Consider the following 27190-nt stretch of genomic DNA (forward strand, 5'->3'; position numbering starts at 1 on the left):
ATTAAAACCCACAGATGGGTCACATAAAATTGCATTGTGGTTTCCATGTGACCCATGGGTCGTATTTTGGACAGCCCTGGGCTAGACTATGAAATCTGGTCTGCACTTCCCTTGCAGCATGTAGACTCACTTAAGTCTCAGCCCACTCAGCTATCCCAGATGTCTCTCTCTCACAAACCTCAACTAACCTTTTGTAATTCACCCCTGTCCTCAAGGTGCTTGCTGTTCCTCTAGGAGGGGAAAAGGTAAACTTTTCAGACTTGTGAAAATAAATACTAATGTGAAAATAAATACTGAACTTTCAACTTCAGGGCTAAAATGTGAATTCTTGAATTTTTAGAACTGCCAAATCTTAAATGGTAACAGGAATCCTCCGGGATTCCGGCAACATGTTGAGCTCATCATCATGTTGATTTTTCTCACAAACTGGAGCATATTGGAGTCTCACATGGGAGTTTTTCCCTCTTTATGGGAAAGAGGGTGGATGGGTTTCAGAGAAGATCAGGTGAAGTCTTTTTGCATTGCTGTCCTGCTGAGCCCCCTCCCTGGAAAGGAGGAAAGGCATGAATACCCTCTCTCTGGTGCCTCCCACAAACCACTGCCAGTATGGGGTCTGGGTCAATGACTACATCAGGGTCCCAGGACAAGACCATGCTTTGTATGAGCAGTTGGTACAGGGCAGGAGATGGGATGCCTGCAGTATTTGGGGCACCCCTAAGTCTGATACTAGCCCCCCTGCTCCTCTGTACAATAATACCCTCCCCCACAGCCCTCCCCACCCAGCTCTAACAAGGTCAAGAAAACCCCAGGGAGAGATGTCCTGCTCAACATCCTTCTGGACCTGATTAATGACCTCCCAAGCAGCTCCAAAGCCTGCAGCAGACTAGAGGTAATCAAATAGGGAAGGATCAGAACAGTTCTTCCTGTGACCCCTCTGATCTCTTCCCCAGGCCACAGTTTGATCCTAGAGAAAGGAAGGAAGGAAGGAAGGAAGGAAGGTTGTTGTCCTTCACATCACAAGGGGACATGGGCAAGGTCTACTCTGCCCCCCCACCTTACCTGCATATGCAACTCAGAAAACATGTAAGAGCTGCATTTTGAAGATGGTGTGTTTCTTAAAACTGACATGTCCAGTATTTGATTCAAGATTCTTCCAGAGACAGACAGAAATGGGCCAAGAGCTCTCCTTGCCTAGGGTTTGAGGTCCTTGCCTAGGGTTTGAGGTCCCCATCAGAGTCTAACAGGTATGGCCCCCTCTCCCCCAGCTCCCCCGCAGCGGATCTCCTCCTGAATAAATAGACATTTTGGTAAACAGCAAAAACTTTTAAAAATAAACCTGGTGCAAAGAGAATAGAATCCAGACATTTTGGTAAACAGCAAAAACTTTTAAAAATAAACCTGGTGAAAAGAGAATAGAATCCACCCTCAGATACAATTTTTATAGATAAATTCAGCTGAGGGAGAGGCTTTGAGATGTCATGATAGCGTCCATTGTACTCCAGAAATTGGGATATTATCCCCCTGTATTTAAAGACCCAGGATATTGCAAGACTGCTTGGAGTAGGGAAATGGAAGGAGGAGCAATAGATATCCCAATAATAGATTCTGGATTCAACATATTAACTCTACTAGTCAGATTTGAAGTTTTAGAAGGATCTGCTGCCAGCACCTTCTAAATTTTGGTGCCCTTGGACAAAAATCATGGGTTACATGTTGCAAACAGATCTCAGCTCTGGCAAGGCAGATCCTCCAGAACTCACCTCTAGGCTTCTGCTTGGTCTAGTTGCCCCAGGAGGATACTATTGGCTCAGCTTGCCTTGGAAGATCCAGCTCAAGGCTCTTAAAATCGTCCCTCCCCCCATTTGTACCCTCTGCTGACTCCCAGTATAGTTCTTACATTTTGCACCATCCAGTATAGTTCTTACATTCTGCACCATCCAAAAGGAACTTGACAAATAACTACTGAAGAGAGGCATTATGGTTCAGTGGGAGGGGGCATAAAAACATGCACAAACACATACAAAGACTCACACATATAATGCACACAACTCACACACATACAAATAGATAACAGACAAACACTGCTTGAGGACTTAGCCTGAAATCTCTAAACTGGTCACATCTTCCCACCATGTAATTGTTTAATCTGAGTATGTGCCGTACTCTCACCTCCCACTAGACTTCCCCCCAAGAAGAATGGAAGCTCCCTGAGGACAGGGATCATATTTCATTTTTCTAGAACAGAGAAATACTGAAGCCTTATTCAGGATCACACAGCTTGTAGGTAACTAAGCAAGATTTCAATCTAGGTGTTCCTCATCCTACTCTGTAAAAACTATTCCAATTCTTGATCCTATGAATTCACCTAGAAAAGATTTCTAACTGCAGTATAATTTCTATGCAGTATAATAAAGAATGATCATTAGAGATTCCAAGTACCTCCCTAAGAATTCCCATCAAGAAGCTTGGCCACAGACACTGTGATCCTGGGAAATGTGAGCATCCACAGGCAGGACAGAGGCCAGTCACTCACCTGGATGATAAAAAGGGGCTCCTACATTGCTTTAGTACTGCACTAGGATCAGGGTGTTGGTAGTCATACACCTGTTCCCACAGCTCCTGGAAGGGCAGCAGGAGATTGTGCATAGGACAAATGGGATTAATCACAACAAGCTTACCTCTTTCTAGCCAGATCAGTCTTTAGACATGATGAAAGAAGAGAAGGAGAAAAAAGGGAGAAAAAGAGGAGGGTGAAAGAGGGGAAATGAAAGCAAGAAGGTAAAGGAAGAGGAAGCACTAGGGACTGCCAGGCATCTCACACTTTTCTCTCTGGAGCCACACCAGAACAAAATGTAGATACATCAGTAAGACTTTTTTCGTAAAATACTCTCATGTCATGATGGGGTACACACTGTCCTCCCAGTGCTTTAAGCAAAACTGATCTCCCCAGGAAATGTTTCCACAGATGTTATGTTAAGCAAAGCAGAAAGAAAGGAGGGCAGTGAGGAAAGAAAGGAAAGTGAAGCCAGGGGTCTCTTTCAAATGAGATCTTCACTCTCAGAACCTACTCTGAAGCTCCAAGTCTAGCTGTGAACAGCCAATGTCACTCACAGGAGAGCCATTCCTGTATTCCCCAGCCTTCCAATCTACCTCAGTTTTAGAGGTCACATCCTAGAATATTTAATATTAGGGCCCTAGGTGTCTTTACCCATCAAAGAGATTTCATAGTAAAATCTAGGGTATAGTAATTAAATATCAGGTAACCACCAAGGGTCTGGCTGCCCAGAATGTGCCACTCTATATTATGTTGACCTGCTGAATCCTACCCATTCTTCAAAATTCAACTTCAATTGACACCTTGACCATGAAATTCACCCTGATTCCTCCAGAATGATAACTAAAGATAACTAATGATAACTAAGAACTAAAAATCTTGTAAGGAAATTTTTGTTGCTTACAGATTTTTCTGATTAGCAAAATGTGTTCCAATCATTTTACCAATATTGTCTCATTTGGTCCCCACAACAACCCTGGGAGATATATTTTAAAGATGAAGAAACTCTGGCAAATGGAAGTTCAAATGCCTTGCCCAGGGTCACACAACTATTAAATGATGATGTCATATTTTAATTCAGACCTACCTGTCTAGGCCCAGGTTTGAAGGGGAAAACTGTCTTTGTCCTCAATTGTAGTTGCATGCCTCCTGGCCTCCTGGTATCTAGTACAATGACAGATTCTAAATATTATTGACTGACTGGCTGGCTATCTGACTGGGTGGATGGCTAAATGGCTGGAGGGATGGATGAAGGATTCAAGAAAAAAGTTCCTTCCACTAAACCTGTCTATCCCTGGGGAACTTTCAGACTATCAAAGGGACACTCACCACCACAGAGCACCTGGCAATTCTTATCCCCATTGGTTGGTCTCAAAATGGAGATGGCAGTGGTTAGTGTGATCCCATTGTGGTGCATAAACTAATACTGTGAAAGGGAAACAGTATGAGCTAGGGAAAGTGAATATGAGAGAACTGTTCCAAATTCCCCAGGCTTCCAGACCTACCAAAAGCAGTCTTTGACTCTTTTTCTCTTGTAGGATTGGAAAGTCAAAGATCTCTTGTAGGATTGGAAAGTCAAAGAAAGGGAAAAGATCTGGAGAAGGTGAGAGAGGGAAGAGAAACAAATGGAAGGGGAAGGGAGAGAGGCTATGGAGGAGAGAGAAGATGGTAAAGGAGAAACATGACAGAGAAGAGAGAAGGAGAAAAAGGAAAAGAAGATAGAAAAGATTGGAAGTAGCAGGGGTCAAAGGAAAAGGGGTAAGAGGAAACAACCTTACCATTATCATTGGCCATATTGGTAAATGTGATGAGAACATATATTCATTGGTCAGGGTAAGGGTTTTGCTCATACATAAGAACAGGACATAACCACAAAGATGGCATGGGCCATCTCGGCCAGTAAGTAACCCTCAATCAGCAAAAGAAAAGGGAAAAAAAGCCACCACCACAGTTAAACCAAAGCTGTCAGTGCTTTGCTCTTCTTTATCCTGGCCCCTTCTGCCTTGCCCTCTTCCTCATTCACATCCACTTCCTCTTCAATCAATCCTCTTCCCTAGTCACTCTCTCTCCTTATTCTTCCCCCTTTGAACTCTCTTACTCTTCCCCCTTTACCAACTATATTCCCCATGCTCGTCCAACTCCGTTTACTCTTCCTCCTCCTATATGCCTTCTCCATTTCCCAACAGTCTCTCAGAGAATCCCACATACTCTTATGAAAACCATTTCTCTTCAGGAATACTGGTTCTAAAGTAGGGGATCTGAGATTCAACTTCTGTCCTCATGTCATTACATGTTGCCTTCTATCATTAGAATGGAAACAAGTTGGACCATGAAGAAGAAATATCATAGAATAATAGAAAATAAGACACCTGAATGAAAACCATAAATAAATAGGCTGAACCACAATGAGACAAGATCTAGAAACCTCTCAAGATGTTTTTAAGTACATAATGAAGAGAAAGAGTGGAAGATGTCAGTATCTACAAAGAGAGAATCACTATTTACAAAGGGAGAATCAGTAAAGAAGGAAGAAAAAGGTCAGAAGACTGAAGGCTTAAACAATGGGAGGGGGGGAGGATCTCAATAACAAGTTGGAGTTGCTGAGGAATGATTTGTCCCACTGAGGAATAAAAGATAAACAAATTTAGCCAAACCAAGTAGAAGATGGAATTTAAGAATCTGCAAAAAGAGGAGAGGATAAAAGAAGGCATCAATGAAAGAACACCAACTGAAATGCAAGCTAAGGTTGACCTGTCCACATATATTATCAACAAACTAATTCAATGTGAGAGAGGATATTATCAACAAACTAATTCAATGTGAGAGAGGTAAGACTCCAATTGACCAAGTTGCAACACACAAATAATTTGAAAATACCTACCCAAATCATGCAAGATTTCTCACCCAGTAGGAGAATGAAAGGAAAAATGGGAGATACATTATAAATCAAGACAATCAGGTCTATGTCCTGAACTTATTCCAATAAAACTGTAGCCTGAATTTATAAGAAAAAATTAGCTCAAGCAAGGAATTTAGTTCTTCCAAAAGAGAAAATCTAATGCAACCAGGGTCTTTAATGGACAATTCCCAATATAAAACATTCATAATATCAAAGTGAATTTAATATCAAAGTGAATTTAAACAAATGAAGGAATGAGTTTTGATTTGAAGAAATGAGTTTTGATTTGGAATGAGTTTTGATTTATAGTCTTGGTAGCAATTTTAACTTAATGTCACCTTGATGTACCAGTTTGTAACAGCAGCATGTCATGAATGAATGAAAGAATTCCATGAAAGAGAAATAAAAACAAACCAGTAACCCTGGGAAAGAATAGGGAATAATGGTAATATCATAAAAATGGACCTTATAAATGAAAAAAAAAATTCTGGAAGAGGTAGAAGGAAAAATCCAGAGAGTAATCAAAGGAAAAAAAATCCTTTCTGAGGTTGCAGAAAGGACAAAATAAGCTCAGAAAAGCTTCCTCAGGAAAAGCAGAAACTTGGGAATTATTGAAGCTTGTTTGGGAGAAATCAGATGCATAAGGTGGCAGAGTTAATATCTGTGTAAGGAAATGTTTACAAGTTTGTAAATTCATAAAAATTTACAAATATAATGTATATGCAACATAGGAGAGAAAAACAATGAGACAGTTATAGTGTCATATAACTGAGAAGCTCATCCTTGTGAATGGAGACAAAATTTCAAAACTGGTTTAGAAAGCAGAGTCAGAACTATAAGAAATATACTTGTGGTATTAGAATACCTAAATAGGCCAATGGTCATCAAATAAAAATCTTACACATGAATCCTTACAAGATTTTCATAGTGACTGACACAGTGAATGAGAAAAGCACATATTAACATTATCTGTGATCTTTTGTGTTTTAATTTACAATGTTAAATACTTCTCAAATAAAGGATCAGTTGGGTAGCAAAGAGGATAGATTACCAGTCTGGGAGTCAGCAGGACCTGAGTCCAAATCCTACCATAGACATTCAATAGTTGTGTGACCTTGGGGGAAAGTCACTTAACTCTGACTGACTCAACAAAAAAATATATTATATTGCATTTGAGTAATCTATGTTTGGATCACAAGTTCATCTCCCATTAGGCTTCCTCCAGGGAAATTCATTTTTCTTTCAGTCCTCAGCCCCTAAAACAGAGAAAGCTGTAAATCTTACAGAGCATCACACAGCTGCTAGTAGGTGGAGTGAATAAGACTTAATCCGGATTTTCTTGACTCTGAGTCCCTCATCTCATTCTGTTGAAAAACTATTCCAGGGGCAGATAGGTGGCACAGTGGATAGAGCATCAGTACTGGCGTCAGGAGGACTTGAGTTGAATTCTGGCCTCAGATATTTAATAATTACCTAGCTTTGTGAGCTTGGGCAAAACACTTAGCACAATTTTCTTGAAAAACCAAAAGAAAAAAGAAAAACTACTCCAATTCTTGCACCTAGAAGAGATTCCTGACAGCTATCTATGCAGTATCTATGCAATATCTTAGGAATATTCAGTGGAAGCCCCAAACACATGACTAAGAACTTCTGTACATCATCAAGGATCTTGGCCACAAGACAATGGAGACATCAGCATTCCCTACTGGAAGATGGGACCCAGTCACTCACCTTCATGATAAAGAGGGCCTCCACGTTGTTCTGGTACCGTCCCAGGATCAGGGTGGTGTTTGTTATATACCTGTTCATGCAGGTCCACGAAGGGCAGCAAGATACTGAGCATGGGACAAATGGATTTCATCACAGCCAGATTGACCTTTCACAACAAAAAGGGAGCAGTTAAAGCAGGACCATTTCCATCACCCAAGACCAGGATGAAGTCTGGAAGGAATACAAGGACAGACAGTAGTTAAAACAGGAACACCTCAGTAGGAGGAAGAGTAAAAGAAGGACAAAGGGAAAGAGAAGGAAAAAGAGGAGACAAGAAGGTGACAGAATAGGAAGGGAAAGGACAGGTAAGGAGGAAAAGGACAGAGAAGGAGGAAGAGAAGACAGAAGAAAGAAAAGAGGATGAGGAAGAGGCAGCCTAATGAATATGCAGTCACCTCAGTCTTCTTACTCTGGAGCCACACAGGAACAAATTATGGATCCATCACAGCAACACTTTCTTCATAAAAAGCTCTCCTGTCATCAGGGAACACACATTGTCCTCTCAGTGCTTTAAGTCAAACTGGATCACCTCAGGAAATGTTTCCACTGTTCTGTAGCAAACAAAGCAGAAGGGAAGGAGGGCAGTGAGGAAGAAGGGGAAGATGAAGCCAGGGAATTGCCGTGAAGCTCCAGAGCCGTGAAGCTTCAAGTCTAGCTGTAAACAACCAGGGTCACCACCAGAACAGCAGTCCCATAATCCTTCACCTTGCTGTCCACCTAAACCTTAGAGGGCACATAAACAGGTATTAAATATCGGGGCCCTAATGAATCTATACTCTCAAAGAACTTTCATAGTAAAATGAAGGGCACAGTAATTCCATATCACATAATCTCCAGAGAGGGTCCCTCTGCCCAGGATGCCCCATTACACGTAAAATTTACCTGTAGAAATCCAGCTTAAACTTCAGAATTCAGCTTCAATGACCCCTACATCATGCAATCTACTCCGATTCCCCAAGAAAGATGTTGTCTTTCTTTGCCCTGAACTTAGAATCTTATTGGGTACTTTCTGTTACTTGGGGTTTTGTCTGATTCACTCACTCTGTTGCCATCACTTACCCAATATGAGCTCATTTTGGTCCAGTGAGGTATATTTTAACAATGAGCAAAGGTCAGTGACTTGCCCAGAGTCATAGTACCACAAATGCCTGATGTCAGATTTCAGTTTTGATCTACCAGATTCTAGGCCCAGGTTTGAGGTGCAAAAGCTGCCTTTATCCTCAGTTCAAGTTAAATGCCTCCCAAGCATCTTGCCCAATGACAGAATCTCAGTGCTGTTTAATCGATGGATGGATAGATACATGGATGGTGGATGGATGGAAGGATGGATGGATGGGGGGAAAGGATGAGTCTCTCCTTGAAATCATCTTACCCCTAATCCTGAATGACCCTGGGGAACTTTCAAACTATCAAAAAGAAACTCACCACTACAGAAGACTTGGCAAATCTTGTTCTCAGTGATCAGTTTCAAAATCGAGATGCTGATGGTTAGTGTGATCCCCATGTAGTGCATAAATTACAAAACTGTGAAACAGCAAAAGTATGAGGTAGGGAAAGTGAGCATGAGGGAATTGTCCCCACTACCTTTCAAAGTCCCCAGTCCTCCAGACACATCCTACCAAAAGCAGTCTTCGGGTCTTCTGCACTTGGAGGGTTGGGTACTTAAAGAAAGAGAAAAGGCAGGAGAAGTTGAGAGAGTGAAGAGAAACAGAAGAGGAAGGGAGAGACATGAGAGAGTAGGAGAAGAGGGAAAAGAAAATGGAAAAGATGGCATGTGGAAGGGGTGAAAGGACAAGAGGTAAGAGGAAACAGCCTTACCATTATCACTGGCTATATAGGCAAATGTGAGGAAAACATATATCCGTCCATCAGGAACAGTGTTTTGAAATGGCGCTGCGGGTCATACATGGAAGTATAAAGTGATTTTTGTCCGTAGTGTCAATGTGCTATTTTCTGTCTCTCTTAGTAAACAACCATCAATCAGCAAAAGAGAAAGATATAAGCTACCACATCACAGAAAAGCCTGGTCTTCTCTGTTCTGCTCCTTGTCCTCCTTGTTGCCCCCTTCTGCCTCTCACTCTTAATCTTTTAGCACTTCATTTTCCACTTCCTCTTCTCCTTTCCTCCTTTCCTTCCTTTCTCTCTGCCATACACTATCATCCCTTTTCCCCAAACACCACAGTTCAGCCTCCATGTCCTCCTCTTCCTCCACATCCTCCTCCTCTTCTTCTTCCTCCATTTCTTCTCCCTTTCTTCTCTCAGAAGTCCCTCAGTCTCTTTCAAAAATAAGTTCTCTACATGAACACTGTGAGGATCACCTCCTTTCCTGATAGCATTACCTGTTGCCTTCCACCATTAAAATGGAACCTCCTTGGACTATGAAAAAGAAATCTCATAGGATAATAGAAAGTAAGACAGCAGAAAGAAACCTTAAGCAAATAGCGTAAATCACTATTACAAAAAGGAGACCATTTCCAGAAACATTCAAGAATCTGTCATGTAAATCAATTTCTCTTAAGAAAGATAAATAGTGGAAAACTCAGTCTGAGTAATATAAGCTTAGATCAATGGGTGGAGCAGCTCAATAACATGTTGTCTCTGAGGAATGGAATTCATACTCCAGAGGACACAAGACAATCTCATTTAAACCAAGGAAAAGTTGGAATTATGAATCAGAAGAATGAGGAGAGGATTCAAGAAGCTATTAATGAAATGCACATTAACATCAAACTGTCCATATATTGCCATCAAATGCAAATTCAGTCTGAGAGAGGTCAAATTCTACTTGGCCAAATTGAAAGACACCATGGATTTTAAAATACCTACTTAAATTGTGCAAGATTTCTCATGTAGGAGAATGGTAGAAATTTGGGGGATACACTATAAATCCAGAAAATGAGACCTATGTTCTGCACTTATTCTGCTAGAAAATATCGCCTGAATTTATAAAACAAAATCAAATAGTAGGTCAAGCAAGCCATTCATATTTTCCCAAAGAGAAAGTCTAATGCATCCAGGGTCTTTGTTCATCCAATAGAAAACATGTCAAAGTGATTTTCAACCAAGGAACGACTGAGTTTTCATCTAGGGTCTGTTGTGAGCTGTTCTCAATGTCACTTTGATGATCCACTTTGTAACAGCAACATGCTATGAATGAATGAATGAATGAATGAATGAATGAATGAATGAATGCCATGAAAGAGAAATGAAAACAAACCAGGAACCTAGGGGAAGGGGGAGGAACAGAATAAGGAATGATATGATTACCATGAGAGTGGACCATAGAAATGAAAAGAACTTGTCTTCTGGGAGAGGTAGGAAGAAAAGTTCAGAGGGTAATCAAAGGCAAAATAGGAATCCTTTCTGAGACTCTAGGAAGGACAAAAAAAGTTGTAAAAAGCTTCTTCAGGAATCGCAATAAGTTGGGAATTCTTGAAGCTTGTGAGGGAGAATTTAGGGGTATAGGTATAGAAGCCTTGGCAGGGTAGAAATTAGAATATTTATGCAGCCAATTTTGGGGAAAAAATCTAGACCCTGATAACCTTGTGGAGATGAGAAGTTCATCCTTGTGAATGAAGTCAGAATTTCAAAACTGGTTTAGATGGCAGATTGAGATTGTTATAATCTGGAATAAATGAGAAGTTCACCCTTGTGACTGGAGAAAGAATTTCAAAACTGGTTTAGAAAGCAGAGTCAGACCAATAAGAAATATACATGTTATTAAGATACCTAAATGTTTAGAAAAATGGCCAGCAAAGTATAATCACATGCGTGAATCCTTCTGAGTTGTTCATAGTGACTTAGAACATAATATATTAACATTATCTATGTTCTTTTGTGCTATATAATTCTCAAATACAGAATCAGCTGTGTGGCAAAGAGGATAGATGATCAGTCTGGGAGTCAGCAGGACCTGAGTCCAAATCCAACCCTAGACTCTCAGTAGTTGTGTGACCTTGGGGAAAAGTCACTTAACTCTGGCTGACTCAACAAAAAAAAATTTCTATATTGTGTTTGAGTAATTTATGTTCAGATCACAAGCTCATCTCCCATTAGGCTCTCTCCAGGGAAATGGAAGCTCCCTAAGGGCAAGGATTGTTTCAATTTTTCTTTCAGTCCTCAGACACTAAAACAGAGAAAGATGTAAATTTCACAGAGCATCACATGACTGCTAGTAGATGGGAGTGACCAAGACTTAATCCAGATTTCAATGACTCTAGTTCCCTCATCTCCTTCTGTTGAAAAACTATTAAGAGGTGGGGCAGCTAGGTGATGTAGTGGATAAAGCACCAGCCTTGGAGTCAGGAGTACCTGGGTTCAAATCCGGTCTCACATGTTTAATAATTACCTAGCTGTGTGGCCTTGGGCAGGCCACTTAACCAAAAACCTAGAAAACAAAAACAATTCCAGGGGCAGAAAGGTGGCACAGTGGATAGAGCACCAGCCCTGGAGTCAGGAGGATCTGAGTTCAATTCCAGCCGCAGACATTTAATAATTACCTAGCTTTGCGAGCTTGAGCAAGTCACTTAACCCAAATGCCTTGCAAAAACCAAAAGAAAAAAGCAAAACCACTCCAAATCATGCATCTCGAAGAGACACCTGACAACTATCTATGCAATATCTTAGGAATATTCAGTGGAAGCCCCAAGCACCTGACTGAGAACTTCTGTACATCATCGAGGATCTTGGTCACAAGACAATGGAGACATCAGCATCCCCCACAGGAAGATGGGGCCCAGTCACTCACCTTCATTATAAAGAGGGCCTCCCCATTGTTCTGCTACCATCTCAGGATCAGGGTGGCATTTGTCATATACCTGTTCATGCAAGTCCGGGAAGAGCAACAGGAGACTGACCGTGCAACAAATGGATTTCATCACAGCCAGATTGACCTTTCACGAAAGAAAGAAAGAAAGAAAGAAAGAAAGAAAGAAAGAAAGAAAGAAAGAAAGAAAGAAAGAAAGAAAGAAAGAAAGAAAGAAGGAAAGTAGGCATCCTGTTCCATCTGCCAAGACCAAAATAAAGTCTGGAAGGACTAAAAGGACAGGGAGCAGTTAAAGCAGGAACATTTCTATCGCCCAAGACCAGGATAAAATCTGGAAGGAATACAAGGACAGGCAGCAGTTAAAGCAGGATCACCTCAGTAGGAGGAAGAGTAAAAGCAGGACAAAGGAAAAGAGAAGGAAAAAGAGAAGGAGACAAGAAGGACATAGGATAGGAAGGGAAAGGACAGGGGAAATAAGAGAAAGGGAAGGAGAAAGAGGATCAGGAAGAGGTGGCCTAGTGACTATACAGTCACCTCAGTTTTCTCACTCTGGAGCCACACAGGATCAAACTATGGGCCCATCACAGCAACACTTTCTTCATAAAAAGCTCTCCTGTCATCAGGGGACATACACTGTACTCTCAGTGCTTTAAGTCAAACTGGATCACCTCAGGAAGTGTTTCCACTGTTGTGTAGTAAACAAAGCAAAAGGGAAGGGAGGCATTGAAGAAGAAGGGGAAGATTCTCACACTCAGAAATTGCCTTGAAGCTCCAAGTCTAGCTGTAAACAAACAGGGTCCCCGCCAGAACAGCTGTGACAGTTCAACAGAACAGTGTCCTATAATCCTCCACCTTGCTATTCAACTAAACCTTAGAGGGCACATAAATGGGTATTTAATATCGGGGCCCTAACGAATCTTTACCCTCAAAGAACTTTCATAGTAAAATGAAGGGCACAGTAATTCCATATCACGTAATCTTCAGAGAGGGTCCCTCTGCCAGGATGCCCCATTCCACGTAATGTTCACCTGTAGAAACCCTGTCTATTCCTCAGAATTCAGCTTCAATGACCCCTACATCATGCAATCTACTCTGATTCCCCAAGAAAGATGTTGTCTTTCCCTGCCCTGAACTTAGAATCTTATTGGGAACTTTCTGTTACTTTGGGTTTTGTCTGATTCACTCACTCTGTTGCCATCACTTACCCAATATGATGTCGTTTTGGTCTGGTGAGGGGAGAACGAAGGTCAGTGACTTGCCCAGAGTCATACTACCAGAAATGCCTGATGTCAGATTTTAATTTCGATCTACCTGATTCTAGGCCCAGGTTTGAGGTGCAAAAGTTGCCTTCAGCCTCAGTTCAAGTTAAATGCCTCCCAAGCATCTTGCGCAATGACAGAATCTCAGTGCTGTTTAATCAATGGATGGATACATAGATGGAGGGATGGATGGATGGACAGATGGATGTATGGGGTGATGGATTGATGGGTGGGTGATGATTTCAAAGCTAGACTTCTTAGCCCTAACCCTGAATGACCCTGGGGAGCTTTAGACTATCAAAAAGAATCTCACCACTACCGAAGACTTGGCAAATCTTGTTCTCCATGATCAGTCTCAAAATCAAGATGGCAGTGGTTAGTGTGATCCCCATGTAGGTCATAAATTCCAAAACTGTAAGAGTGATAGTATGAGGTAGGGAATGTGAGCATGAGCGAATTGTCCCCACTGCCTTCCAAACTTCCCAGTAGTCCAGATACACCCTACCAAGAGTAGTCTTTGGTTCTTCTGCACTTGGAGGGTTGGGTACTCAAAGAAGGGGAAAGGTTGGGAGATGGTGAGAGAGCAAAGAGAAAAAGAAGTGGAAGGGATGGAGTCTTTGGAGGAGATAGAAGTTGATAAAGGAGAGACATGAGAGAGTAGGAGAAGAGGGAAAGGAAGATGGAAAAGATGTCATGTGGAAGGGGTGAAAGGACAAGGAGTAAGAGGAAACAGCCTTACCATTATCAGTGGCTATGTAGGCAAATGTGAGGAAAACATATATCTGTCCATCAGCATAAGTGTTTTGAAATGGTGCTGCAGTTCATAAATGGAAGTTTAAAGCGATTTCTGTCCATAGCCTCAGTGTGCCATTGGCCATCTCTCTAAGTAAGCCACCATCAATCAGCAAAAGAGAAAGATATAATCTATCACATCATAGTAAAAGCAAAGCCTTCTCTGTTCTGCTCCTCCTCCTAATTGTCGCCCTCATCTAACTCTCACTTTTACTCTTTTTACTAACTAATTAATTAATTCTTATTTTGTATGAATAATATTTTTATACACTCCTAAAATATTCTTGTTTAAGAGTAAACATAATACATGTGGAAAATATAGACCCGCAGAAGTGATAACGTAAAGGTGAGAGAAAAAAATTACAATTTAATAATAATAATAATAATAATTAGTAGGTTTGGCCAGGTGGCACAGTGGATGGAGCACCGGCCCTTGAGCCAGGAGCACCCAAGCTCAAATCCAGCCCCAGACACCCAACAATCACCCAGCTGTGTGACCCCATGCTTGCCATCCCAACCCATTGCCCCTACAAAAATGAAAAAAAAAAGACCCAAAATAAAATAAAATAGTAATAATAATAATAATAATAATACTAGGAGTGGCTGGGTGGCTGACAGAAGCCCTTGAACAAGGAGCACCCGGGTCCAAATCCGGCCTCAGACACCCAACAATCAACTAGCTATGTGGCCCCAGGGAAGCCACCCAGTCCATTTGCCTTGCAACACACCCCATGAAATAATAATAAAAATGTGCTTCAGTCTGTGTTCCAACACCACCAGCTCTATTGTGGGTGGATAACATTCTTTAGGATAAGTCCTTCAAAAAAGTTACTTCCAAATTTTTCCACCATTGCCATTGCTGATGGCAACTCCTTCCATTCATACTTCTCTACTACTGTGAACTATATTTTCTCTCTCCTTTCACTCTGTCTCTGCTGTATGGTAGTTGAGTGGCACAGCAGACAGATCCCTAGCCCTGGGGCCAAGAGGCCCCGAACCCACATACCACCCCTTACCCAGGATCCACCAGGCGCTATGGTCCAGGACAGGTCATCCAATCCCAGCCCCTTCAAGAAGTAATATAGAAAATGTCTTATATCTGACCACTCTTCCCCCATGGTCCATCCTCTCCTCCATCACTCACATATCCCCCTCCCCCCTGTCCCCCTTCTCTCCTTCTTACTACAAATGTCTATACCCCATTGAGTATATATGCAGTTTCCTCTCCTAGCTACCTCTGATGAAGGTAAAGATTCCCTCATTCCCCCTTGCCTTCTCCCCTTCCATATCATTGCAATAGCTCATTGTAATAAAGAAAAATCTTATTGTATGAAATATCTTAGCCTGTTCTTCCTCTCCTTTTTCTTTCTCCCATTACATTTCACTTTTATCTATTGACTCCATTTTCATTCCACAATATATCTTCATATTCAGTTTTCCCCTGTGCTTCATCTATAAAGGTTCCTTCTACCTGTTCTCTTAAGTGAGAAGTTTCATATGAGTATTATCAGTATCATTTTTCTATACAGGAATACATGTATCTTATCATCATTAATTCCCTCATATTTTCCACTTTGCATGAGTCCTATATTTGAAGATCAAACCTTCTGTTCAGCTCCAGCCATTCCAATAGGAACATTTGAAATTCCCCTGGTTCATTGGAAGTCCATCTTTTTCCCTGGAAGAGGACATTCAGTTTTGCTGGGCAGCTGATTCTCAGTCTCATTCTAAGCTCTTTTTCCTTATATTCCAATTCCTTTTACTTGAGAGTCCTGAAACTTGGCTATAATATTCCTGGGGGGGGGGGGGGGGTTCTTGGATCTCTTTCTTGGTGAGATCAGTGGATTCTCTCCATTTCTATTTTACCCTCTGCTTCTAGGATATCAGGGCAATTTTCCTGTAATAATGCTTTGAAAATGATGTCAAGGCTCTTTTCCTGGTCATGACTTTCAGGTATTCCAATAATATTTTAATTATCTTTCCTAAATCTGTTTTCCATATCAGTTGTTTTTTCAATAAGATGTTTCGCATTTTCTTCTAATTTTTCATTCTTTTGGTTTTGAAGTATTGAGTCCTGATTTCTAGTAAAATCAGCAATCTCCCTGAGTTCTATTCTTTGTCTGAAGGATTTGTTTTCCTTAGAGAGATTTCTTATCTCCTTTTCCATCTGGCCAATTCTGCTTTTTAAAGCATTCTTCTCCTCAATAACTTTTTGAACTGTTTTATCCATTTGACCTAGGCTGGTTTTTAACATGTTATTTTCTTAAGCATTTTTTTGGATCTCCTTGACTAAACTGATGACTTCATTTTCATATTTTTCCTGCTTCTCTCTCATTTCTTTCCCCAATTTTTCTTCTATCTTCCTCACTTGATTTCCAAAGTCTTTTTTGAGCTCTGTCATAGCCTGAGCCCAATTTCTGATTTTCTTGTAGTCTTTAGATTCAGGAGCTTATACCTCCTCATTTTCAGATTGAGTATTTTGATCCTTCTTGGGGTCACAGGCAAAGTATCTCTCAATGATGTTCCTCTTTTTTCTCTATTACTCATTTCCCCAGCCTGAGCCTGGTTTCAGGGTGCTTCCTGATCTTTTGTGAAACCCCACAAGAATCTCAGTGTGTGAGGCTCTGTCCTCCTCCTGGTCTATGAATGACCATAGGCATCCCCCTCTGCCACAGGGCTGAGGTTGGGGGGAGGCCTTGCTGTTCTATGGGGGGACTAGACTATGATCAGGATCTAAACATGGTCAGAACCAAAGAGCCCTGTTTCAGGGGCAGAGGACAGAGCTCTGCAGTCTCTTTTCACTCCCCTCCCTGGACTCAATGGGCTCATGCCCTGGGGGATCATGCCCTGGGGGCTCCTGCTTACCAGCTCCACCTGCTTCTGTTTCCAGGATCTGGGCTGCCTTGGCCACACTTCTTGCTGTGTGCCCTGAGGGCTGGGCTTCACCAGCTTGCTGTGGCAGAGGTCCCCCGCTGTTTCCCCAAGTTTTGCCTGGTGCTCCCCATGGTATAGGTCAGGACACTGCCCCTGCTGCTGTGAGCTGAGGCTCCCAGTGCCCTGGGGCTGCCTCTGGGAGGGTGAAGTTCCTTTGCTCTGGCGGGCAACCCCTCCGATCCTGTGGAGCAGAGTCTTTCCGCTCTTTCCCAGGTTACCTTGGGTTGGAGAATTGCCTCACTGAATCCGTCTGTGGCTTCTGTCTCTCAAAAATGTAGTTCCAGTCCTTAGTTTATAAGTTTTGCTCCAGAGCAACTGAGAGGAGGTCCTCTCCTGTCAGCATCTTGGCTCCTCCACTCTTACTCTTTCAGCACTTTGTCTTCCCCTTCCTCTTCTCCTTTCCCAATTTCCTTCCTTTCTCTCTGCCATACACTCTCATCCCTTTTCCCCAAACACCACTGTTCAGCCTCCACCTCCTCCTCCACCTCCTTTTCTTCCTGCTCCTCCTCCTCCTCCTCTTCCCTTCCACTTACTCTACCTCCTCCTCCACTTCTTCTCCCTTTTGACACAGTCTCTCAGGAGTCCCTCACTTTCTTTCAAAAAGCAGTTCTCTTCATGAACACTGTGAGGGTCACCTTCTGTCCTGATGGCATATCTTGTTACCTTCTACCATTAGAATGGAACCTCCTTGGACTATGAAAAAGAAATCTCATAGGGTAAAAGAAAGAAAGACAGCAGAAAGAAACCTTAAACAAATAGCCTGAATCACGATTACAAAAAGGAGACGTTTTCCAGAAACTGTCAAGAATCTGTCATGTAAATAGATTTTTCTTAATGAAGAGAAGATGTGAGCATCTACACAGATGGAATCAGTAAGGGAGGAAGAAAAACAATGTCAGAGGAATATAGGCTTAGATCAATGGGTGGAGCAGTTCAATAACATGTTGGAGTCACTGAGGAATGGAATTCATCCACCAGAATTATGGATCAGAACAATGAAGAGAGGATTCAAGAAGCTATGAATGAAAGGACACCCAACTGCAATGCATGGTAATGTTGAACTGTCCATATATTGTCATCAAATGCAAATTCAGTCTGAGAGAGGTCAGATTCCACTTAGCCAAGTTGAAAGACACCATGGATTTTAAAATACCTACCTAAATCGTGCAAGATTTCTCATCCAGAAGGAGAATGGTAGAAATTTGGGGGATGCACTGTAAATCCACAAAATGAGACCTATGTTCCGCACTTATTCCTCTAGAAAATATTGCCTGAATTTATTAAACAAAATCAAATAGTAGGTCAAGCAAGCAATTCAGATTTTCCCAAAGAGAAACTCTAATACATCCAGGATCTTTGATCTACAATTCCAATATAAAATAAGTCAAATTGATTTTCAACCAAGGAACGACTAAGTTTTCATCTAGGGTCTGTTGTGAGCAGTTGTCAATATCACCTTGATGACCCAGTTTGTAACAGAAGCATGGTACTAATGAAAGAATGAATGCCATGAAAGAGAAATGAAAACAAACCAGGAACCTAGGGGAAGAGGGAGGAACAGAATAAGGAAAGATATGATTACCATGAGATTGGACCATAGAAATGAAAAGAACTTGTCTTCTGGGAGAGGTAGGAAGAAAAGTTCAGAGGGTAATCAAAGGCAAAATAGGAATCCTTTTTGAGACTCTAGATAGGACCAAAAAAAGTTGTAAAAAGCATCTTCAGGAATAGCAGAAAGTTGGGAATTGTTGAAGCTCGTGAGGTAGAATTTTGGGGTATAGGTATAGAAGCTTTGACAGGGTTAACTTACAAATAGAATATTTATGCAGACTGTTTTGGATAAAAAACTAGAACCTCATAACCTTGTGGAGATGAGAAGTTCATCCTTGTGAATGAAGACAGAATTTCAAAACTGGTTTAGACAGCAGAGTGAGATCATTATAATCTGGAATAAATGAGAAGTTCACCCTTGTGATTAGAGGAAGAATTTCAAAACTGGTTTAGAAAGTAGAGTCAGACTAATAAGAAATATACTCGAGGTATTAAGATACCCAAATGTTTAGAAAGATGGCCAGCAAAGTATAATCACATGCGTGAATCCTTCTGAGTTGTTCATAGTGACTTAGAACATAATATATTAACATTATCTATGTTCTTTTGTGTTATATACTTCTCAAATACAGAATCAGCTGTGTGGCAAAGAGGATAGATGATCAGTCTGGGAATCAGCAGGACCTGAGTCCAAATTCAACCATAGACACTCAGTAGTTGTGTGACCTTGGGGGAAAGTCACTTAACTCCGACTGACTCAACAAAAAAAATTATTATCTTGTATTTGAGTAATTTATGTTCAGATCACAAGCTCATCTCCCATTAGGCTACCTCACAGGGAATGGAAGCTCCCTAAGGGCAAGGATTATTTCATTTTTCTTTCGGTCCTCAGCCGATAAAGCAGAGAAAGCTGTACATTTTACAGAGCATCACATGACTGCTAGTAGATGGGAGTGACCAAGACTTAATCCAGATTTCCTTGACTCTAGGTCCCTCATCTCCTTCTGTTAGAAAACTATTCTGGGGGGGGGGGGCAGCTAGGTAGTGTAGTGGATAAAGCATCAGCCTTGGAGGCAGGAGTACCTCGGTTCAAATCTGGTCTCAGACATTTAATAATTACCTAGCTGTGTGGCCTTGGGCAAGCCACTTAACCCCATTTGCCTTGCAAAAACCTAAAAAAACTATTCCAGCAGCAGAAAGATGGCACAGTGGATAGAGTGAGGAGGATTTGAGTTCAATTCCACCCTGAGACATTTAATAATTACCTAGCTTTGGGAGCTTGGGCAAGTCACCTAAACCAAATGCCTTGCAAAAATCAAAAGAAAAAAGAAAAACTACTCAAATTCTTGCACCTCGAAGAGACACCTGACAACTATCTAATGAAATATCTATGGAATATTCAGTGGAAGCCCCAGGCACCTAAGAACTTCTGTACATCATGGAGGATCTTGGCCACAAGACAATGGAGACACATCATCCTCCCCCCACGGGAAGATGGGGCCCAGTCACTCACCTTCATGATGAAGAGGGCCTCCCCGTTGTTCTGGTACCATCCCAGGATCAGGGTGATGTTTGTCATACACCTGTTCACACAGGTCCGCGAAGGGCAACAGGAGACTGAGCTTGTGAGAAATGGATTTCATCACAGCCAGATTGACCTTTCACAAAAGAAAGAAAGAAAGAAAGAAAGAAAGAAAGAAAGAAAGAAAGAAAGAAAGAAAGAAAGAAAGAAAGAGAAAAAAAAGTAGGCATCCTCTTCCATCTGGCAAGACCAAAATAAAGTCTGAAAGGAATAGAAGGACAGAGAGCAGTTACAGCAGGAACATGTCCACTGCCTAAGACCAGAATAAAGTCTGGAAGGAATACAAGGACAGGCAGCAGTTAAAGCAGGAACACCTCAGCAGGAGGAAAAGTAATAGAAGGACAAAGGGAAAGAGAAGGAAAAAGAGGAGAAAAGAAGGTGACAGGATAGGAAGAAAAAGGACAGGGGAGATAAGTGAAAGGGAAGGAGAAAGAGGACAGAGAAGGAAGAAAAGGACAGTGAAGGAGGAAGAGAAGACAGAAGAAAGAAGAGAGAAGAGGATCAGGAAGAGGAAGCCTAGTGACTATACAGTCACCTCAGTTTTCTCACTCTGGAGCCACACAGGAATAAACTATGGATCCATCACAGACAGCAACACTTTCTTCATAAAAAGCTTTCCTGTCATCACATTGTCCTCTCAGTGCTTCAAGTCAAACTGGATCACCTCAGGAAATGTTTCCACTGTTGTGTAGTAAACAAAGCAGAAAGGAAGGAGGGCAGTGAAGAAGGGGAAGATTAAGCCAGGTTCTTCCTCAATGAGATTTTCACACCCAGAAATTGTTGTGAAGCTCCAAGTCTAGCTGTAAACAACTAGGGTCACTGCCAGAACAGCTGTGACAGTTCAACAGAACAGTGTCCTATAATCCTCCACCTTGCTATCCACCTAAACCTTAGAGGGCACATAAACGAGTATTGAATATCAGGGCCCTAATGAATCTATACTCTCAAAGAACTTTCATAGTAAAATGAAGGGCACAGTAATTCCATATCATGTAATCTCCAGAGAGGGTCCCTCTGTCCAGGATTCCCCATTCCACATAATGTTCACCTGTTCAAATCTTGCCTATCCTTCAGAATTTAGCTCAAATGACCCCTACATCTTGTAATCTACTTTGATTCCCCAGGAAAGATTTCGTCTTTCATTGCCCTGAACTTAGAATCTTGTTGGAACCTTTCTTTTACTTTTGGTTTTGTCTGACTAACTCACTCTGTTGTTACTTAACGAACATTTTCCCATTTTGGTTCTGTGAGATATATTTTAACAATGAGCAAAATGTGGAGAACAGAATGTCAGTGACTTGCCCAGAGTCATATGACCACAAATGCGTAATGTCAGATTTCAGTTCTGATCTATCTGATTCTAGGGCCAAGTTTGAGGTGCAAAAGCTGTCTTAGTCCTCAGTTTGAGTTAAATGCCTCCCTAACAACTTGCACAATGACAGAATCTCTATGTTGTTGAATCGATGGATAGATGGATGGGTGGATGATGATTTCAAGGAAAGTGTACCTACCCCTAATCCTGAATGATTCAGACTGTCAAAAACAATCTTGCCTCTTTAGAAGACCTGGTGAATCTTGTTCTCTGTCATCAGTCTCAAAATCGAGATGGTAGGGGGGGCAGAGTCAAGATGGTAACAAGAGCAGATCTCCTCTTAGGTGCTCTCTCATAAAACTTATAAACTAAGGACTAACTAAATTTTCGAGAGACAGGACCCACAGAGGGACCCACTGAAGCAGTTCTCCTAACTCAAGGTAACCTGGAAAAGAGCAGAAAGGCTCTGCTCCCCGGTTTTGGAGTGGTGGCCTGCCTGAGGAGTGGCCCCCCCAGAGCAAAAGAACTTCAGCCTTTTGGAGGTAGCCCCAGGGCACTGTGAGCCGAGGTTCACAGCAGTGGGGGTGTTTCCTGACCTATGCCCCAGGGAGAACCAGGAAAAACTTGGGGGAACAGTGGGGGACCTCTTCCAGTGCAAGCACGTGAAGCCCAACCCTCAGGGCACACAGCAAGCAGCAGCCCAGATCCAGGAACCAGAAGCAGGCTGAGCCAGTAAGCAGGAGTCCCCAGGGCATGAGCTGTACCGAGGGAGGGATCAACAAGAGACTGCTGAGCTCTGTCCTCTGTCCCTGGAACAGGACACTGGGGTTCTGACCACATTCAGATCCTGATTGCAGTCTAGGGTGCTCCATAGAACAGCAGGGGCCCCTCCCACCTCAGCCCCATGACAGAGGTGGGGCGCTTATGGTCATTCACAGACCAGGAGGGAGGACAGAGCCTCATACACTGAGATCCTTGTGGGAGTGTCCCAAAAGCTCAGGAAGCACCCCCAAAACAGGCTCAGGCTGGGAAAATGAGCAAGCAGAGAAAAAAGAGAAACAGCATAGTGAAATACTTTGCCTGTGAGAACAAAAAGGATTAAAATACTCAGTCTGAAGATGAGGAAACACAAGCTCCTGCATCTAAAGACTCCAAGAAAAACAGAAATGGGGGCTCAGGCTGTGACAGAGCTCAAAAATACTCTGAAAACCAAATGAGGGAGATAGAGGGAAAACTGGGAAAAGAAATGAATAAGATGCAGAAAAATCATTAAAATGAATTCAGCAGCTTAGTCAAGGAAATTCAAAAAATGCTAAAGAAAATGGCATGCTAAAAACCAGCTTAGGTCAAATAGATAAAACAGTTCAAAAAGTTATTGAGGGGAAGAATGCTTTAAAAAGCAGAATTGGCAAGATGGAAAAAGAGATGAGAAAGCTCTCTGAGGATAACAAATCCTTCAGACAAAGAATAGAACTCAGGGAGATTGCTGAATTTACGAGAAATCAGGACTCAATACTTCAAAACCAAAAGAATGAAAAATTAGAAGAAAATGTGAAACATCTCATTGAGAAAACAACTGATATGGAAAACAGATTTAGGAAAGATAATTTTAAAATTATTGGAATACCTTAAAGTCATGACCAGGAAAAGAGCCTTGACATCATTTTCAAAGAATTACTACAGGAAAATTGCCCTGATATCCTAGAAGCAGAGGGCAAAATAGAAATGGAGAGAATCCCGTGATCTCCCTGAGAAAGAGACCCCCCCACCAGAAAAAAACCCAGGAATATTATAGCCAAGTTTCAGAACTCCCAAGTAAAAGAGAAAATATTACAAGCAGCCAGAAGGACACAATTCAAATATCATGGAGCTGTAGTAAGGATCACACAGGACTTAGCAGCAAGTACATTAAGGGCTCATAGGGCTTGGAATATAATATACCGGAAGGCAAAAGAGCTTAGAATGCAACCGAGAATCAACTACCCAGCAAGGCTGAATGTCCTCTTCCAGGGAAAAAGATGGACTTCCAATGAACCAGGGGAATTTCAAATGTTCCTGTTGGAATGGCCAGAGATGAAGAGAAGGTTTGATCTTCAAATACAGGACTCAGGTGAAGCATAGAGATTGGAGGAGAAGAGGAAAATATGAGGGACTTAATGATGATGAACTGCATATATTCCTGTATAGAAAAATGACACTGATAATACTCATATGAACCTTCTCATTTAAGAGAGAAGGTAGAAGGAGTTTTTATAGTTGAAGCACAGGAGAAAGCTGAATTTGAAGATAAAATATGGTGTAAAAATGGAGTCAATAGAAAAAAGGGAAATGTAATGGGAGAAAGAAAAAGGAGAGGGGGAATAGGCCAAGATATTTCAAATAATAAGATTTTTCTTTATTACAATGAGCTATTGCAATGTTATGGAAGGGGAGGAAGGCAAGGGGGAATGAGGGAATCTTCACTCTCATCAGAGGTGGCTAGGAGAAGAAATAGCATATATACTCAATGGAGTATAGGCATCTGGAGTAAGAAGGAGGGGGGGATGGGGGAAGGGGGGTGATGTGAGTGATGGAGGAGAGGATGGACCATGGGGGGAGAGTGGTCAGATATAACACATTTTCTTTTTTACTTCGTGCAAGGGACTGGGATTGGATGGCCTGTCTGGGACCATAGGGCCAGCTGGATGCTGGGCCTAGGGGGTGGTATGGGGGCTTGGGGCTTCTTGGCCCCAGGGCCAGGGATTTGTCTGCTGTGCCATTCAGCTACCCTACAGCAGAGTCAGAGTGAAAGGAGAGAGAAAGTAGAGTACATGGTAGTGGAGAAATATGAAAGGAGGGAGTTACAATCAGCAATGGCAATGGTGGAAAAATATGGAAGTAAATTTTGTGATGGACTTATCATAAAAAAATGTTTTCGGGGTGGCTAAGTGGCATAGTGGATAAAGCACCGGCCCTGAAGCCAGAAGTACCTGCATTCAAATCCGGTCTGAGACACTTAGTAATTGGCCTTAACCCCGCTTGCCTTGCCAAAAAAAAAAAAAACCTAAAAAAAATTGTGATCCACCCTTGACAGAGTTGGTGGTGTTGGAACACAGACTGAAGCACATTTTTTATTATTATTATTTTTGGGGGGTGCAGGGCAAATGGGGCTGGGTGGCCTGCCTGGGGCCACATATCGGGGTGATTGTTGGGTGTCTGAGACCAGATTTGGACCTGGGTGCTCCTGGCTCAAGGACTAGTGCTCTGTCCACCACCCAGCCACCCTACTATTATTTTTTTTTTATTTTGCATCTTTTTTTTCTTTTTTCTTTTTGGTTTTTGCAGGGCAGTGGGGCTGGGGTGGTTTGCATGTCACACATCTGGGTGATTGTTGGGTGTACAGGGCCAGATTTTGGCTCGGGTGCTCCTGGCTCCAAGGCTGGTGCTCCGCCTACTGTGCCACTTGGCCATACCTACAATTATTACTATTATTTTTTTAATTTTAATTTCAATTTTTTTCTTTCTCCTTTACTTTATCACTCAAGCTAGTCTACATTTTGGGGGGAGGGGCTATTTTGTTTACTCTGAAACAAAAATATTTTATTAATGTATAAAAAAACATTATTTGTACAAAATGAGAATAAATAAATATTAAATCTAAAAAATCGAGATGGTGGTGGTTGGTTTTATTACCATGTAGGGTATAGAGGAGGAGCAGGAGGACAAGGAGGATGAGGAGGAGGGGGAGGAAGATTCTGAAAAGTGATTTTTTGCCCAATGTGATGAGTGTGTTTTTACCTTCAAAGAGCTTTCATAGTAAAATGAAGGGCACAGCAATTTCATATCATGTAATCACCAGAGAGGGTCTCTCTGCCCATGATGGCCCATTCCAGGTAATGTTCACCTTCTGAAATCCTCCCAATCCTTCATAATTCAGCTCCAATGACCCCTGCATCATACAATCTACTCAAATTACCCCAGAAAGATATAAAGGAAGTGAGAGAACAAGGACAATAGGGAAGGAAGAAGGGAGAAAAGGAAGGTGGGCGGGAGGAACAGAGGAAGAGGAGAGAAGGTGAAACAGTGGAAGTGAATGAGGAAGGAAGGAAGGAAGGAAGGAAGGAAGGAAGGAAGGAAGGAAGGAAGGAAGGATGGTAGGTAGGAGTGAAAGGTATGAGGGAGAGAAGAAAGGAGCAAGAGGGTGGGAAGAAGGAGAAAAGTGGGAGGGAGGGAGACTGTCAGGGCCGGCCCTGGAATTGTCAAAGTTCCTGTGTTCAAATCATCTCCCTCAGTGCTGGCTGTTCTGATGCCATGGATAAGTCACTCTTTCCCTTTAGGTCTCTGTATCCCCATTTGTCTGACAAGGGGAACCCTCCCGTCTGACAAGGGGAACCCTCCCATCAGACCCCCAGCCTCTTTCCAGGCAAGTTTTCCCCCAGGGCTGTCCTTCATGGACTTCCTCCTACCTGGGGCCAGGTTGCTCAAAGACTCCTTTTGCTTTGGTTGTTGCCTTATCCCACAAGCTTGCTGGTCCCTGGAACACCCAGGCTTTCCTCAAATAAACTGTTGCCTCCCTCCCCCCTTCATATTTGTCAGGTTATTTAAAAAGAAAAAAAAACATTTTACTTTACCCCCCTGAACTTAAGTCATTAACAGGGAGAGTTTCTGGTGAATCCCCTCCTTAAATCAAAACAAATGATAAGTGTTATAGTTTATCTAACCTCTTGGTGTCCAGACAACTGTCTCTGTCAACCTTTCACCTAGGGAGATGTGAGTCTTTCATTCAGTGGTTTAGCTATCCCCTGATGAAGTATCTTGGATCTGATTGATAATAATGCTAAACAAAAAGGAGAACAATCACAGAGCCCTGGGACACTCCACCAGGCAGCTAGGTGGTGCAGTGCATAGGGTACTGGCCCTGGAGTCAGGAGGACCTGAGTTCAAACCTGCCCTCAGAAACTTAATTACTTAGCTTTGTGACCTTAGGTAGGTCACACAAACCCCATTGCCTTAAATAAATTTAAAAAAAAAAACCTGGGACACTCAACTAAAGACCTCCTTCCATATATGAATTTAGGGTCCTACAATCCAACCAATTCTGAATCTGTCTAACGCTTGTCATCTAGCCCATATCCTCCACAGTGGGAGAGACTTTGTCAAATGTTGTTCTAAAACCTGGATAAAGTGACCAGTCTAGGAAATTAAGTTAAGTCTAGAATGACCTTTTCTTGGTAAAAATGGAATTCAATAGACTTCCTTTTCTAAATGGTCACCAGTCATCTCTTAAATCATCTCTTCCTTTCTATACATTCTACAACCTTTCTTTGGGAATCAACAACAAAAGTTTACAGGGTCAGCTTTTCACCCCAACTTCTCTACAAATAACCTACATTTTGTTTTGGTAGGGGAAGGATTCCAGAAATTTGTTCTTTAATCCTGTAGTGGCTCAGTCATTCTTCAAGTTCTCCAGTAATCAGCTTCCTCAGTATTCTGGATTGCAAAATGTCTAGACATGGAAAATTAACCTTATCAGATGAACAGACAGACAGACACAAATACAGAGACAGAGAGGTGAGAGAAGGAACCAGAGAGGTAGAGGGAGAAAGAGATACATAAGGGAGACAGATATGCAGAAAAGGTGAGAGAGAGAGAGAGAGAGAGAGAGAGAGAGAGAGAGAGAGAGAGAGAGAGAGAGAGAGAGAGGAACAGATGATAAAAGGAATACAAGGAAAGATTCAATCATAAAATATTTCCCAAATAAAAGACAAGCAGTTCAGCCATCTAGCATGATAG

The 27190-nt window shown here is 42.0% G+C and overlaps 1 long non-coding RNA gene across 9 annotated transcripts; it reads right to left on the reverse strand.

Moving 5' to 3' along the window:
- Window positions 1-27190, reverse strand: LOC141506402 (uncharacterized). Of its 9 annotated transcripts, none has more exons than XR_012473868.1 (4): window positions 20038-21828; window positions 7619-7774; window positions 854-7394; window positions 1-545 (listed from the first exon to the last, which is right to left on the reverse strand). It is a non-coding gene; the product is annotated as an uncharacterized LOC141506402 (long non-coding RNA). The 9 variants fall into 9 exon arrangements; XR_012473866.1 differs by having other exon boundaries at window positions 842-7394; XR_012473862.1 differs by lacking the exon at window positions 1-545 and adding an exon at window positions 26788-27190 and having other exon boundaries at window positions 810-7394; window positions 20038-20182.

Source organism: Macrotis lagotis, chromosome 1 (genome assembly GCF_037893015.1).
Source record: "Macrotis lagotis isolate mMagLag1 chromosome 1, bilby.v1.9.chrom.fasta, whole genome shotgun sequence".
Lineage (NCBI taxonomy): Eukaryota > Metazoa > Chordata > Mammalia > Peramelemorphia > Peramelidae > Macrotis > Macrotis lagotis.